This window comes from Protopterus annectens, chromosome 6.part0, assembly GCF_019279795.1.
Source record: "Protopterus annectens isolate FY-2018-M chromosome 6.part0, PAN1.0, whole genome shotgun sequence".
Taxonomy (NCBI): Eukaryota; Metazoa; Chordata; order Ceratodontiformes; family Protopteridae; genus Protopterus; species Protopterus annectens.
The window spans coordinates 557,246,484-557,263,161 of NC_056737.1; the positions used below are offsets into that span (position 1 = coordinate 557,246,484).

The following is a 16,678-nucleotide window of genomic DNA, read 5'->3' on the forward strand; positions in this document are numbered from 1 at the left end:
CACCATTCCTAGATACTTTAATCTGTTAACCTTTTCCACTATTTCCCCATCTATCTCAACTTTCAGCTTATTCTGATTTCCCCTATCTGTTCCCATGACAACTGTCTTGCCTTTATTCAGTTTTGTCCCATCTGCCTTCAGTCTTCCACTCTATTACCCTATCATTTTCTGAAATTCCTATTCAGAGTTTGTAATACCACATCATCCACAGGATATCAAAAGCAGATGTAAAGTGTACTTCCAGCAGATTCTAAATGAAGAAAACCCCACAGAAGCTGTATTGCCCCATGCACAGCCTACACCATACAAAAACTAACAACAGCACCAAGAAAAACTAATTCAGGAAATGCAGTAAGCTCAAATGAGGCCACAGCAAATATGATCAAGATGTCGAGTGAGTTAGGGAAGAAATGGCTCGTATGGGTACTCAGAGTAGTATGAAAAGAAAAGCATATCACAGATGACTGATGAATAAGCATTTTAATGCCAGTGTGGACGAACAAAGGGGACATTCACAACTGTGGGCACCACAGAAGTATCAATCTGCTGTCACACTGACAAAAGTGTTGGAGAGGGTGATTGATAAATTAATGCTTTGAGTGGTATAAATTAAAATAGTAGGGAAGCAGTTTGGATTCAAATCAGGATGCAGAACAACTGACCTGATGCTTACAGTGAGGCAGACAGTGGATAAAAGGCTAGAGTAAATGGGCATTCCTAGACATGGAGAAAACATATACCAAGATCCCAAGAAAACTGATTGGGGTAGTCGTGCAATGGTTTGAAGTCCCCCCATTATGTCAAGATATGGCCGGATTTCTTGCACTAAGAGGTTGAGAGGTATGGCTCTGTCTCTGTGCCACCTTCAGTTATAAGGAAACAAGCTTGATGGTTACATTCTTCCATCCCAGTTTTATTCTTTTAAACTCCATACTCAGCCATCCTGTCCCTTGTGCTCTTAACTTCACTAATTAAATTATGTTACATTGTGGTGCTTAGGACTACTTTGAGAAAATCAGGTATATTAAATATTTTAATAAAAAGATAAATGAATTTGCTAAACATAATTGACAAAATGTAACCTGGATACAATGATCATCATCAGTCAAGCAACAGCAATACTTTATGTCATGTACTAGCAGAGATGTTCCAGTACAGGTGATGCAAAAAGATGTGCGCCGTGTGTAAACATGCCAGCGTCTCCTGCAGTTTACAAGAAACCACATTCAAATAGGCACTCCAAATAAAACCAATAACATTCTGTTACAACATCAACCCACTGACCTTGTAGAATACAAACAATTCAAATAGTTAATTATCATTACCTCATCCCACTTCCTTGACTATTTAGCATCCCGACTTTAAAGATATTGCCCAAGAGAAATATGAAGAATCATTCTAGTACTGTGCTATTCACATCCACTGTCTGTGAGGTTTCAGATCACCCAGTAGTAATTATGAAGGTAACTATTTGGTAACAATGTTGCTTCTACATCCCAATGAGCATCCAAATGCCTTACTATAAGATAAAATGTAATTTCAAGGGCTTGGCCTTATTATAAAATATTGAAATATACAGTAAATTTAAAACAGTCTCAGAGTTCCAGGACTCAGTGCTCCCATCCCAGTCCATCCTTCCAGTAATCATTAAAATTCAATAGTCCTGGTACTCTAGCAAGCTCTTCTACCTTCCCCTACAGTGCCATTAAGGTGTCCACTCAGGAAATGTGGAGATAACTACTGACACAATGGAGTATATTAAAAGGGTATTTTGTAAACCAACAAACTAGTGTGTATTAGCCTTACTAAATAGTTCATATTTTCTTACATGGGGGGAGCAGAGACACCGAATAATTTGTTAAATTTGAATAAGTAAATAGGTGTTAAGAGGGTGTTTCAGAATGGTTATGAAGCTACGGTAAACAAGACAATAAGACCATATTATTGCCATTTATCATTGTCGTCATCATCATCATCATCTTCCAAGAAATAACAGTGTTCTGGAAACAATGGTTTGGTTACATAATCTGTTCTTAAACACATAATGTGGACTTACAAAATGGTGGAACCAAATCCAAGTTTCTGCAATTCTTTAGGTGATATTAATTCATTAAATTAAGGACTGTCTCATTAAATCCCATGTGATCAAGATGGGAACATTAAATGGAGTTAAATAAAAACATTTACTGCTTACCCCTGATGTATGCAGATATGCGCAGCCTCATGTATGGGAGATGTTAAAGGCTTTGCTGTCCAATGTAAGGATTTTTGTTGAAAGCCTATTTAATGTAGCAGCATACATCAATGGGTTTCATGATACAAGTTTCAAATGAATGAAATGAACGAATCACACCCTACATGGTACTGATAGGTGAGCTGGACACAATGTGTAGCCCATGTTGGACGCATTCTCCTTGTAGGCAAAAGCAATTTTGAGCTCATGCAGAAATGTATGTGCAGGGTTCTTCTTCTCTAATATTATGAAGGAATAATTATTTCTGTTTTAGCTAAAACTTTTACACAATCCAGCGCACAATCAAAGAAGAAGCACTGTTTGTGTATATACCTATTGTGATACAGTATGGTCGTGCAAACAATGAAATGCACAAAACATCAGTGGTCAGTTTGAATACTGTAATACATATAATGTGCACTTCAAAACTTTCATGATGCATTGGAAATAGCTACATAATACTTCTTTGAATCACTAGCATAGTCCACAAAAATGGCTAAAATCAATATTTGTAAATTTCCAGAATGTTTGTTAAATTATATACTGCCCCTCCTTTGAAAAATCATGGTTAACTAACATTGGAGCCAGAGCCTTTCCTATCCCTCAACAGCTATTTCACTTATGCCCTAACTCAGATGTTGAGAAATAAAAGCAAACACACACAAAAGAACCATATTCCTAATATGCATACAGAAAGCAGAGCTTGTAGTGAGCCAAAAATGTAATTTATACTTCCCCTCTCAAAATGCATTTGATTTAAATGTTGAGATGAGTCATTTGGGACAGATCGACTCAACTTCATATGCTTTTTCAAAGAAAGAGTCTGTAGTCACAATCACCTCATTTTCTTCTTCTTCTTCTTTGAACCTTGATATTCTTTCTCTTGTTAAGGTTTGGTATACTGATTAAGGTGTTTACCTCACAGTCACAAGGTACCTTTGAGGGAAACACACTAGGTACCTATGAGGGAAACACACTAAGCTTAAAATGGCCCACAAAGACAGACAGTGTAGTATTTGACTATGAACCTATAAGAAGATCTCAGGCTTGCTTTTCTTTCTCTCATATTAAACACAATTCTCCATAAGTTTTAACTGTGGGAATTAAGTCCTGAGACTTGTATTATAGCTTGTCTTTTAGCTCACACATTTTGCTGTATGTGACTTGGCATGAAGGGGAAATAAATTTTAAAACATTGCCTATGCATATTTACTTAAAAGAAAGCACACAACAACGCATTCAAATTTCCTTGCATTTTACACCTCCCTGAATTCAGTCCCCTACTTGAAGTACAGCACAATAGATTTAGTGTTAGAGCAGTTACATTTTCTCATTTACCTGATCATTTTAAATTTTACAGGCATTGTATTCATGGATGTTTCTTCTCAGCTTGCATGCTAACTACTTTATTTTAATAGACTGTACTTTCTGTAAACATGTACTCCTTTTCAGGAATTTCCAAACAAACTGGCCATGACTGGAAATAGAAAAGTACTACTATAAAATGGGGCATATGTATGCTTTAGAAGCAGAACTGAAGCAGCACCTGAGAATTCTAGATAAGAAAAAAACGGCCATTTTTGTTCATTTTTTTGTTAATATAACTAGATAGAACTGCGGATATCATATTTTCATAAGCAAGTTATTCTGGCAAGTCTCACAAAATTACTAGTCAACTTACTCTTAATATGCAATGTCATATAACACTTTTTTTTTTCAAAATAACCTATCTTATTGCACAGAATAAACTAAAGGCCACAATCATTTTATTTATGACAAGCAACAGGGATTGTTATATCTTAAGTAAGTATCAGTTTTGTAACATTTGAATTTTGCTGTACTTGTGTACAAAAATATTTTTCCATATTTTGTGTCAAATATGCTACTGCCTGCATATACAGCATTAGAAAGTTTACTGTCTTGATCTATTTTTAAAAAGCCTTTTAAATAATTCATAATCACTTCATGCTCAAGTCTTTTGGCATGAAACCAGAGTTTGTGATAATGGAAATACACAGGGTGTGTTCACTTCCCAAATGAACGGATTTTATTGGCTTACCACTAAGTAGACATTTTGTTTTGTATTTGTTAACTGGGTGGGTGGTTTGACCCATTAATGGGCATTACTGGGCAGGATATTTCATTAATGTTCACACCTGTACATGAAAACAATGGGAAATGACTAAAAAAAGTGAAGTCATAAATAAGAACACGTTGTGGTTTATAGTAGTTGGCCTGAGATGATGATAGCAAAAATCTAAATGCAATAGAAGAGAAGAACAGTAAATAAAAATGTACTGCACATGCAAAAGTAATCCTGAAATAGGGTCTCATGCAGAAAAGCTCCAGAAAGAAACATTACAGATACATTTAGTTAGACATGATCAGTATCAGGCATAACAGATTACAAATAAGGATTAGTGTACACCATTTGCTTTAGATGTACCCTTACAAAATATGTGATGCAAAATGAAACAAAAAGCAGGGTAACATGGTTCAAAATATTCAAATTAAGAAAAATAAGCATTATGCAAACAAATCCCTTGATCAGTAGAAAATGGCTATAGAAACTGCCAAAATAATAATTACAGAAATACAAAAAATAAAAGCTGACTGCCATTTATTTAAAACAAATTAGTAGGGTCACATTTATAACTTTTTTTCTGGACATGACCATTTACAATGAAAAAAAAAAAGTTATTTATGTATTTATTTGAAATGGTTTATTGGAGCAGGGGACTGAACAAGAGGGACATTTTCATAATCAAGCCGGAGGGAAGTTCTACAAGATATAAAGCATACAGCTATACAAAGCATTGCAGAGAAGGACAAAGGTTGCATGTAGTTTATACAGAAATGTTTACTTGAGAAGGGTAACATTATGGCAAATAGAAAACTAGTGGCACAGTTTTGATAAATACTAATTCCTTTATGCATTCTCTACTCTATAAATATACCTGTACATCACACTTTGCAGGTTATGTAAACAGATGCCCAGCTTTTCAATATCACATTTTTCTCTTATATTCTAGAACTGCAGCTAGGGCTTCAGTCATCAATCTTTTATATGGGAATGTGCACTATTAACCAAAATAGGCAACTCCAACAATTAACGTCTTAGGCATTGTGCAATGAAATCAGGGGGGGTAGACATACATCTTAACCTTATTTCTAGGAACAATGTCCTCATTTTCTTTGATAAACATTCATTGCTCCACATTGAAAGAGAGTGCCATACATTGGGTGTTAAGATTTATTAGCAATATAATATTCCAGTGTAATTAATAGAGAATTATATGTTTCATCAACAAAACACAATATGCATAAAACAAAACGTAGCCGCATTGTGAACTCCCTGTGAAAAACTGCCTGCAACAACTCTCCACTTTGCTTATTTCATATTTTGAGAGGGATTGTTTCACATTTGGGAAAATAAAGATTGAGAGCTATGTCACTCCACATTTTCTCCCTGAAGTGTTTTTTTTTTTTTTAATGAGAATTGCCCATGCTTATAATTTTGCTCCAGTCATCTTTGGTTTGCGATTCAGTGCACAATGCAAGGAAAGTGTAAGACAAGTACAATAAAAACGGAAGACTATTCTGGCTACAAATTAGCCAACAGAAAAAAATAGCTAATCAACTCCTTGAATTCTAACCACAGTTATTTATTTGGGACCAAATGTAAAAGTGTGTCACTGACAACTAAAACAAGGCTTTGTTTTGTTTGCTTCCTCTTACGGATATCGTTCCCCTGCATGGTTATGCAACATGCCAAAATGTATTCCACGTATTTGAGCCACTCATTTTCCCACAATTAGCCCATTCTTTACCTTCTAACCCAAAGTAATCACAGCCTTAATTTCTGCTGTACATCACCAGCTCATTAAGTGCATGCTTAGGTTAAGGACAATCGGCAAGTTTGATAAAGACATTTGCATTGTTTGGTAACCAACTAAATAGATCGTAGCGTTCAGCATCCAGTCTCAGAAATCAAGTATAAACCACAAACAACTGGGGCAGATGCTTCAAGCCCAAAGTACTGATCAAAAAATGGTACACTATAAGTATTTTTTTTTTAATGACAATTGTATTTTTATGCTGTGAGAAATAAAATGAAAGTGAAATGAGAATTTTTAATGACCAGCATTACCTAATTACTGCAGTTCACACGGGTCCCTCACTTTGCGACAACCCTTCATAAAATGGCAGGCTAAATATACATTTAAAAAGAGAGCCACTGTCTTTACACCATGATGCAGGCGCTTGTCTTCCCCTTCCGATGCAATCTATATGCGGGGGCCCTAATTTAAAAGGCAGACGCAGTTTGAAACGTATTATTTAAAGGGCTCGTTCGATATCTTAGGGATTATCACGTCCTCAGAAGAAAAGAAATGAGAAAACACCTGAGCACCTTTACAAAGCAGACCAGCACTGGCTAAAATGTATAAAATGCAGGAGGCAAGTAAACCATGCCGACCCCCCCCCACCGCCCAACAAAAAATACCCACTGTACTAATTTCGCATAATTTGATGTGGGGCTAAACACGACCACGGGTATTGGGGTTAAGGACCCTTTGTAAATGGTGAAGCTACAAAATGGCTAAGGCGGTAACTATAGTATTTAAAAAAAAGGAAGACGATGAACACAAAACATTTTACCCATATTTGTGAAGGCAGAAGGCTGAAAACTAGCAAACGGACTTGGCTGAAGTCTTGATTGGGAAATTGTGCCGCCGCGTTGAAGACATGAAGAATTGCACTCCAAGACGTGCCCAGTGTCAGGGAATGTGAAAGGAGCATTTGTGGACATAATTAATGGATTGTCCAAGACCTCTTTTAGGATTTTTTTTTTAAATTATCACTTAAGTTTTGTAGAGATCAGAAGTTAAACTCGAAGTTCATCGCTTTCTTTCCCTTTCAGAATCGTCTTAAACAACAACTGCAGCCAAAATTGTGCAGACCTGACCACCACAAGAAGTGTCACGTTGTTCCTGTGCAGCCTGTCTCCGTTTTAGGCCTTTTATTTTTGATTTTTCTTGTGCACCATATCCTGATACTGTCGGCTACTTTATTTCGTGTTGCTGTGTTGCTTTTCATCTGCCCCATATGATGACCGCTTTTTTTGCCCCCCAAGCCAGCGTATTATGTCCCTTATCCCAATCACCGAGAGGACAGCGATTTAAAAAGCCTTCTGTAAAATGCAGAAGTAAACCGCATTTTCTATACAACTATTAAAATGAAAGTAGTACAAATTACAGAGGGTTTCTTCTGGTTTCCAAGTGAAGTTATAAAGTTTTTTAACTGCAGTTTGTTTCTCCTGAAAATCTGCGACACTTTTTGCTGTTGGGGGAAAAACACTCACACAGACTTTAATACGGTACAGCGTGAATCATTATATAACTTAAAAATGCTCTGTAAGCCATTTCTGAATGTTTGGTAATTATTACAGTGTTGATGCTGGGAATAAAAACTTAACCAGTGTAGGCACGCAAACATCCCTTACAACGCGCTGAGACAGTTTTAGAAGAGCTATCAAAACCTTGCAGGGTCCGTAGTAAAAACCATACATAAAAGATACCCAAAAATGCACGAAACAAACAGATGTATTTAACCGAAAGAATTTTAGCAAAATAAGAAGGAATGTAATGAAAACAGAATAAGATGCTGATATTTCTCAAAAAAAAGGTTAATGTGTTAATCAAAAAGTGTGTTTGTGTGTGTTTCTCAATAATCTCAATGAATGCTGACTATTGTGTACGCCTCTGTGCCATACCTCCGAACTCACCAGATGTTTGCAGAATGTCCAGATTTCTGCATTATGTCTTTGGTCTATCCCTCATAAAAATGTGTTTTTCTTGCAAATCATTGAGGATTGAAGTCATAAAATAATGACAGACATTTGAGATTCAGACCTCAAACCCTTCAGAAAAATGCATGTTAATGCATAACCTATTCTATTTACTTTCTAGGTTTGTAACAGCAACATTTAAAAACGTCCCTCTTTTTGTGGTCTTTGTCCCCCCATTATTTATGGATTTGTCCAAATGTATTGTTCTATGACGTTGATATATATATATATATATACTCTATGCACATGACATATGAAACTGTATTTTGGTTAAAACACACACGCTTCCTTCGCCCATAAATGAAAATAGACGGCAAGCTCTGCATCAGGCTTGTGGTTAGTAAAAGTAGGTCAGGGTTAAAAATTTCAGAAAGAGTGGAGAAGCATCTGCCAATTATTCTGCCTACAAAACTATAGTCTGCTGTCTTCTGCTATTATAAATAGTAACTGTCGGTGCCACTGAGTCACAACCGAGTACAAACACACAGACACACAAACAAGCAAACCCATTTGTGCAAGATGGTTGACTTAATGGTGGGAACGCCGCCAGTCTAGGCTTAAAAGATGTTAACAGTGCCACTGCTGCAACATATCAAGACCATCCTACCTCCATGTGTGTGCAGGGGGTCAACAGGCCTCATAATGCATCACCTCCATAATGCTCATTTTTAAGCCGTGGAACTGCTGGGCAGCCTCGTTACTCCTCATCCAAAAATGTACAATTCCTTTGCACTTTAACTTATACATTAATCTTATTATGTTACATAACGCAACCTAAAACAAGAAGGGCTGCGCGCGTTTCGGGGGCGCTGTCACTAAGAATCGCCGTGTGTGTGTGTGCGCGCGCGCACGCAAATGCCTACATGCACTCTTTACACCAATCCAGTTAGTTAACTTATAATAATTTCGCGAGACCCTTATTATTTCATTATGTTATATAAACTAAGATGAAGGTCCGTGTAAATGTGACTGCATCCACGTATCACCTCACATTAGCCACACTTTCATAGCTAAGGTCAGACAGAAAATAAGGCTGGTTACGAGTGCTCTGGGTATAAGTATCCTCGCCAGGGGCTTTAAACACAGTGAGACTAAATGAGATTGCTCTTCCGATCTGTGACAAGGTGCCACAGAAAACAGCTACGCGGCCACCATTTCCAGCAACTCTCAGTACTTGAATGACTGCCACCATTTTTGACCTGCTAAAATAACCAATCCACCTGTGTCAGGCTTCGTCTCATTAGAAACCACTAGCAACCACACAAACAAAGAACATGTGTTAAATTGCTGAGTACCAGACAACAAAAGAAGGTCAGCATCCTCTCTCTCGCACATACACGTTTTCTCTCTCTCTCTCTCACACACACACACGTTTTCTCTTTCAATCTTTCAGACACGCACGCACGCATTCTGTTACCCCCGCGCGCGCACACACGCACGCATACACGCGTTTTCTCTCTATCACACACACACACGTTTTCTCTCTTTCAATCTCTTTCAGACACGTACGCGCGCACACACATACACACACACACACACACACACACATTCTTTCTCACTCTCTTATATCATCATATTTCGTCATCTCAACATCCACGCAGTGTTTCTCCTGAGATAGAAGAAAGTCTGGAAATCAGCAGCATAGCAGTGCAATGCAATGAAAGTGCAGTCTCTCCATATGTACCACAACAGGACATTAAAGGAGTATTATGTTCTTTCTGGGAAACATTTATTACCCTTGTAGAATTCCTGACATTTGGACCTACGGTCACATTTAAGGCCGGAGTACACACAGAAAAAGTTAACTTTTAATGTTAATCCTCGTGAGTAATAATGTGAATAATTCTTGACAGAACAAATGGTTTAGGGGTTCTAGCTCGGTCCAACGATAATCATGCAGGAGGCGATACAACTGAGGATTTCAGCCTGTTTACAAATTTAAAACGCATCTTATTTTCTTAAAAATGTCAAAGTAACTAAACCACATCGTGAAACTTGTAAGTCCCTCTTTATAACGAAACCCGATCCTTTCCGTCCATTTCTAAAAAGCGCGCACCTTGTAAAAATTATTAAAAAACAGACCTAAACACACAGCCAGCTTTCACCCCTGCAACATTCAAGAGGTGATGCAGACATTTCCAGCCAGCAGTAGGGGTGTTTCCGAAATTCAATGAAGCTAAGAAAATACTGAGCAGACGTCATGGTGTTATATGTCTCTACTGTAAATGACAGTTCAAAAATCGGTGCAACAGAAACATGTGCCATAGGGGATTAGGGTTGTCTATGGAAATAAAGACCTTTTAATCTAATAAATCCAGCAGAACCACAATATTGTAACGTTTCTGCAGGCAGTTACTAGGCAATGGTGGGTGGTTTGTGGGTCAAAATGTTGATTGCTTTAGTAAAGAACACGAACAACATTAAATGTTCATGAATTTAGTGACCATTTTTGGATTCTGGGGACCAAGACCCCATCCATCCCCAGACACTCAATTATGTCCAAGCTTCGGGCATTGTCATTCAGAACCACACAGCATTAAAAAAGAGTCACTGTTGCATTCCAGAAGTCGGGCTTACTTTAAAGGACTGCTGTGAAAGCTAAAGAAGATATACTGACCTGTTTTGTTGGGATTTTTATAAGTTTGTCCAGCAGGTTCATTCCAGTGCCCGCAACTAGTAATTTCCCATCCATTTTAAACTGCGTCGGTTTTGTAACAACACACTGTTTCTTAGCTAAAGATGTTATTTTAAGGTATACACAACAGAAACACACATATAAAATGCAATTTGATTTCGCTCGACAATAAAAAAAAATCACCATTTGCTCAACATGATGTGCTGCCATGCCAAAAATTCAAAGCCTTCATTGCCAAATGGGCGTCTAGTTTATGTCTGTAACAGCGGTCTGGTTAAGAAAATGGATGGGGAAGAAAATGAGATGAAAAGAGTACCCCCCCCCCATTTCTTACTACTTCTTAATATTTAACAGCTGAATACACACACACACACACACACACACACACACACACACACACACACACACACATTAAAACTGCAGACAGGTTTCTGCAAACAGACCAGGGAGCATTTTGTAATCAGCGGTATTGCAGCTTTCACGATCTCCTTCTCATTTCAAAATGAATGGCGCTAGTGACATAATGTCGGGGTTCTTCAGTTACCATACAAACATTAATAAGTAAAGCAGTCTGCAATGCAGATGAGCAGCAACGAGAGAACCAAACATTGTTTTTACCTGTGTCTCTAAGGGAAACGCCGACTGTAGGACTTGTTACCTGCGTACACTATCACAGCCAGGTGGCTTCGCTTTAACGTGACAGTCTGGTAAAATGACTTCTGCCTTCTTTGCCCCTTGCCATGGTTTTAGCACCAGCATTCTGGTTAAGTCAACCTGAGCCTCGCAGTCACGTCGCCATGTATTTAATCCGTGCAGATCACTCCAATGAGACGATCTGTTAACTCCTGTGCAAGAGGGATGGGGTTAAGAGTGTCCAAGACTCTGGGCAGGCAGTTTAGCAATCCCAGCTAGAAACGATCTCCAACGCGACAAGATACCGAATGCAGGAGATGCATGCCCCTGGACCTGAATTCCTCCCAGGCTGCCTGTTGACAAAATGCCTTAGGTTTAAGAAGGTAATCGTACTTTATCACACAATGTTAGATTTTTAGAGACGCACACTCCCTGCATCTTCTGTAAACCACAGGAAGCTCGGATTCTTCAGTGGCAACTCGATGAAAACAAGCCCAGTCAGAAGGCTTGTGAGTGACCTTGCAAGCTGATAGCTGAAAATTTTCTGGTTAAATAATCAAGCATTTATTGAACACGTTCCCTTTTAATGCACTTAAACGGCCAATCCAGAATGACAGCTGTAAGGAGCATAACATCCTTGCAGCCTGCAGTAAGCTTCTTGCACAGTGTCTAAACTGAACGTTTCTTGCTTAGGACTAGAAAGAGTTGCCTAGAATGCGCGTGGCAGAAGCCATCTGCGGGCCACAAGCCATTTTATGGGCGTTGTGTTATTTAAAAAACCCACAGAATAGTGTTCCATTATTGGCATTCATTTAAGGATTATAAATTATAGACGGTTGCTAACAGCAAACGGGTTTCTTGTGCGAAACTCTAAAAATAATATTTTCCACTCAGGAAGACGAGAGCCAATTGGCTTGCATTGCTTGTACGCCAAAAGGAAATGAAGAAAACACTAAAATATATTATTGTCCCACGCAACCCTCTATAATGGGATAGTGTACCTGCAGTGTTTGGAGAACAGCAAAACAAAATGGTTTCAACGTTGTCTTTAAATGAGCTCCAAAGAGAGAGCCATCTTCTCTGCACATTAAAGACAGTAGCCTGATCAGTTTGTTCCCTCTTTTTCCTAAATCATCTCGCTCCGTTAGCTGAGCTGAACATGTCTGCAGCTTCGAAGTGCGATCAAATGGCTGCCAAACGAAAGGCAGAGCAAATCTCGGCAGGTAGTATTGCACCAGTGCACCTTGAGCTCGTCCAAGTTCAGCCGGCACGCTGAGTTAATCCTTAGACTGATGGATTGCCGCCACTAGCACGTACTCACCGCGTGCCCCCCACCGCGCGCCATCGCGCGCCGCCGCAGCCCAGGGGCACGGACCTCGCCACGAAACCCGACAACATATTTCTTGTTTACATAGGAAACAATCTTAACCGCAACATACATTGGAAACCCGCGTTCCCCTTCTTTAAATGTAAATTCCGCTCCCTTCCTTTAGTGATAAGAAACAGACAAAAGACAGACTGAAAATGGGCTTGGTTCGTTTCCGCAGGACTGCAAGAGATCAAGAGATTGCGGCGAATCAGTAGCACTCAAACCCATAAGATTAGCATCAGCATTTGTGTGTGTGTGTGTGTGTGTGTGTGTGTGTGTGTGTGTGGGGGGGGGTATTAGTTTTGTGAAGGTAGCTGTTTCGCAACAGATGTTGTGGCAGTTACCAAATACTCCTCTCTAACCGCTACAGACTTCACCTACGGTTACTGGGCGTCAATTAATGAATAAATAGAGTACGAAGTTAAGAAAGTGCACTCAACTGACTCTAAACCATTAAAAGCCAGAAAATTCAATGTTAACTTAACTTATGTTTATAAAGAAGTGTGGCTTGCAAAAAATAATACATTAAGATGTATTGCCAGTTCGCGGTTTTTTTTTTTTTTTTGCACAAATTATCATCCTGACATTGAGCATTAAGACGTTCGGGGATGGTTGATTGACCGTTATGACCAGCATTACCAGTAATTGTATAGCATTAAATTAGACATACAAAGTGCAGCTCGGTAGAACTCAGTACATTTGTGCGGTTTGGGTATTCCATAGATGATGTTTTTTGAGGACTAATATGCTGATGTGACTGTTTACAAGAGAGCGGCATAAGGCGATTAAGTGCTTTCCCCCACTGTTTACACTTTTGCGTTAAACCGGTAAACTCCACTTAAACATTTATGTAAGAAATGTGTCACGTCCTTGACTGCCTTTCTGAGATGAACCGCAGGACCGTTTTATTGCTGACCCCTCTAATTTACCGCCGCTTATCACTGGAATTCTTAAACCTGCTCACCTGCGCGTGTGTGTCTGTGTGTGTGTGTGTGTGGGGGGGGGGGGTGCACATCTTCAGGAGCTGACTCACCTGTGCGTCTGTGTGTAGGGGAGGGGTGCTGTAGTGAGCATCTTTAGGAGCAGACTCACCTGTATGCTTGTGTATGTGGGGCTGCTGTGCACATCCTTAGGAGCGGACTGGCTTGTGTGTTGGGGGGGGGGGGGGGTCTGCTGTGCACATCCTTAGGAAATGACTCACCTATGCGCGTGTCGGAGGTGGAGATGGCGGTGGGGGTGAATGGGGGGGGGGCTGTTGTGCACATATTTAGTAGCTGACTCGCTTCTGTATCTATGAGCCAATCAATAACGGTTTTGCATCTAAACCAGTTATGCAGCCAGAAGTGGTGCTTTAAAGGTCCCCCCACACACAAATGCCACTCCATTTTCAAAAGGAAAACTGGAAAATTAATGGTTGTTTCTCATTACTTTGAAATCTTGTGAACGGAAAATTACCGAAACACAAGAACCGACGCACAAAGGTTTGTTGGGTTGGGGGGTGGGAGTCTGCAAACTGCGCCACAAACATCTGAAGCTTCGAGGTAATGTTTCATTATGTCAACCACATCCTGTCATAATCGAGGAATACAGAGGATGCAAATAGTGTGCGCATTTTCATGGATGACTGTTTCCCTGCAAAAGAATGATACAGCTGGACGTTTTAATATTTCAAGAACGGAACAGTTTTTTTTTATCAAGCTGTGGAGAATTACAATTGTATCTCGTGTTGTCTAGTTGGTTTCCATATGCTTTGTGACTTTTAAGACGTTGCCTGCACTGTTAAGAGGTTTGAAGTGAGTTTCAGAAGTTGAGATCGTTGGAAGGAGTATAGAAGTATTTAAATCCACGGAAAAGTGCAATTCTACTCTGAATACCCATTTGGACACTGACTAAATACCTGGGCATTACGTTTCTCATTAGTTGTGTGACATCTGCATGCAACTTTGTCTGCATTGCATTTGAAAGAAGGCAGTTGGCATAGCTTTTCCAGAATCGCAGTTGACATTTGCATAGCGACGGGGTATGTTTCAGGGCAACATTCGGAGCAGCATGGGAAACTACAAGTACACCTTTAAACCTTTCTCCCAAATGTTCGCCCGGGGAACGGAGATCGTAGCCTGTTGTAAGGTGGGTAAACGAGTCCGGGCATGTTGGGACGTAGAATGGGGGCGAAGTGATTGCGATCTCACCCATATTTGAGCACTTCGGAAAACAATTAAATTACTACTGCAGTGTGTCCTGAAGTTCTGCGTTACTGGGAGAACTTACACTCCCATAGAAGTAAACTCTCTTCTATTGGATGTAGAGAGGATCGATGTGAAGAGGTAACGATAAGAATAAAGGCAAATGACACTTTTAGAACAAACAGCTGACCTGCGATTTTCGGCGATAAAGAGAGCCACAGACTGCAGTAGTGTGTCTGCGTAGTGTGTCTGCGTAGTGCTTAGAATGTTACGAGAGTAGTGTAGTTTGACAGCTACGTACTGCCACCAGTACTCTAAACCATTGTAATGTTTAATAATGATAATCCATGAAGATGAAAACCTGCTGTTCTTTACACACACACGCATTATTTCATTTGTAGAATGTACGAAGGTTGTCTTCCTTATTATGACCCTTTGTAGGGGTCGGAGGGGCATCTCCGTGTCTAAATCTTCACTTCAACTTTATAATGTCCTCGACTGTGCTGCATCCTTGTTTTGTCCTATCTCACTTAAATTGTTAGATTTTCTGGGAATTCACTGAAGATTACAGGTATTAGAGCTTACTTATTCTTATGCAGAAAATATATGGTGATGTAAAACTTTTTGTTCCATTAATTTCTTAACTGAATTAAAATAAAGCTTCCCGCGTATCTAAGACAAGCATTTGTACTGACCCAGGAGAAACCGGGGCTGCATTTATGACCACAACTTACGAACGGTACAGTGTTCTGCATTATCACCATATCTCTATTTTCCATCTTAAGTTCATCCCATTGTTTTAATTTAGTAGTGGCATTTTATGGCCTTCTAAGTGTCTCAGAAATAATACCGTGCACGTGTGTAAGAGGGACGGGGGGGGGGGGGGGGGGGACAATACTTTGGTACTGCATGCAGTAGTATATGTATCAAAGAAACTGAATAGGCACACGCATACATTAATAGTTAGATGAATGGAAGGAAGTATTTCTGACAGCAGATATATCTATTTTCTTATTTAATTGTTATTTAAGGATGAAACACTATATTTTTTTATTCCCTAATACTTAGCACGTCATGTCATTTTTTACTAATAAATGTTTCTGAACTGACTGCAGTAATTTTCTCACACTGTATTGCTTTCTGACAGTTTTGCTTTTCTAGCTACAGTTGCATTAATGGGAAAAAACGGTTTATAGAGTGACTGCATCTGTTGAATGGAAACGACCTATAATTGCAGGATGAATGTGCTACATGCCCACAGACATGTTCTTCCTTGTAGCTCAGTTATAGTTTATGCTGAGGAAAATTAAAGTGCAGCAGAAAATACTGAGCACAGACCTACATTTATGCACAATGCTGTGAATTCACAGTGTTGGATAAGAAAACACACATTAAAATAATACATTTACATTCAAGGCTTTTCAGAGATGAGCTATTTTGCTTTGTTTGGTGAAGATATAACTTTTCACTGGCATTTTTGTCTTCTGTGTGTGTGGTTAATGTTTCCACCAAAAGCACAATGACTGGTAACCTTGTGCTGCATTATTTTATTCTCTAAGTATTATGCTTATGATCAGTTTTGTATAGGTTTACTCATTCATTTATCAGAGTGGCTACGGTGGTGCAGCAGTTAGCATTGTCACCTCGCAGCAAGAGGTTTTCTGGTTCAGTCCTTATCTGGGGTGCCTTCTGTGCAGAGTCTGCATGTCCTACCTGTGGTCATGTAGGTTGCCGCCGGGTACTCTAGTTTCCTCCCAAAGACATGCTGTAGGTGGAT

At 39.3% G+C, this 16,678-nt stretch overlaps 1 protein-coding gene across 2 annotated transcripts in view; it reads right to left on the bottom strand.

Annotated features, from left to right (window-relative positions):
* Positions 1 to 12,891, bottom strand: part of LRFN5 (leucine rich repeat and fibronectin type III domain containing 5) — a 553,367-nt gene extending 540,476 nt beyond the window's left edge. The window contains exon 1 of one of the 2 annotated variants that reach the window (XM_044074250.1): positions 11,335 to 12,891. The gene's annotated coding sequence lies outside the window, so the exon portion shown is untranslated. Of the gene's footprint in view, positions 1 to 10,698; positions 10,911 to 11,334 lie in introns of those variants that run through there. The other variant, XM_044074251.1, reaches the window with a different exon arrangement.
* Positions 12,892 to 16,678: the final 3,787 nt, after the last annotated feature.